We start from the raw sequence: 1,271 nt of genomic DNA on the forward strand, positions 1-1,271 counted from the left end.
CTCTATAATGGACCAAGCGACGGAGAAATAATGCCCGAGAGATGAAAGCAAGTTCTAATCTGTTTGTTTTTACAAAATTAAGGGATCTTGAAAAAAAGTTGCTGATTAGTTTTTTGAGTTCTCAAAAGTTCAAAGTTAGATAGATACGTGGAATCCCTTGACATCGATAAGATATAACGTTTTGTCTCCGCTACCTTGAGAATTTTAAATAAGTATATATATCATCTGTTCTTATTTCCTCGTGTCATTATACGTGATCCCTAGCTGCGTTCGTTGCATCGACGCCACCGCGAGACCTCGTCGAAAATCGGTCATCACATTCTGATTTTTCCTTTCCTTTCTCATACATACACGCGCGTCGCTACGCAGCAACGATTTTCTCCTTTCCCGATTCCTCCTTGATCTTTCAACCACGGTGTTTTTGCGGCAAACCATCGAGAACAAGATGGGCTAGGTGTTTCGGAATCACCAGAATTATAGCTGAAAAAATGACATCTTGTTATCCGTTTATATCTTAACGTGACTGATTAATCCAGAATTCCTTGATTCGCGTTAAGCAAACTCATGATTATTAATCTTCTTAATTTCGTATGGCTCTTAATTTAGAGACCTATACAATGTCTTGTGACTGAGAGTGCGTACTTCCTGTTGTGTACTTATCGTGATTATTAATCATAGAATTAATTATAGAATTTTTCTTAATTTAATTAATCATATAGAATTTGATGCACGACTTCAAGAATTCTCGATCATCGGTATCAGAGATTACCGTTTCTGCGTCGCGAATATACCGTAACTTACAAAGAATATCGCATTGGCCATCATCATCATATTATCACCATCACTATCAGCCGAGCGCTGACAGAGCGACCGCCGTTTTTTTTCAGACATCGCTTCCCTCTTTGTTTTAGCATCTCGCATTCATCAGCGCTTAATCGGCTCGCGATCACAGCATTTCGCTCACGATCATCATCTCTCGACGAAGATCACAATTTACAAACGCATCGCGCGACAAAGGACAAAAATTCACGATACAAAGGTGCTTCGCGTCTACGTCGGTAGAAGTATTACAATTAGCGAGATCTACAAACTATATGTATATATAATACGTACATATATATGTATATATGTATATATTCATATTTCTATTTAATCGTGTCCATTTAGTTGAGTGGCGGAGTTACAGGGGAAATAATATCAACGTTTAGAAAATACACTATTTGTTTTATTGGGCAAAGAATTGGCACTACTTGCCTTTGATACAGATTCTG

The sequence above is a fragment of the Wasmannia auropunctata genome, unplaced genomic scaffold, assembly GCF_000956235.1.
Source record: "Wasmannia auropunctata unplaced genomic scaffold, wasmannia.A_1.0 LD334508.1, whole genome shotgun sequence".
Classification (NCBI taxonomy): Eukaryota; Metazoa; Arthropoda; class Insecta; order Hymenoptera; family Formicidae; genus Wasmannia; species Wasmannia auropunctata.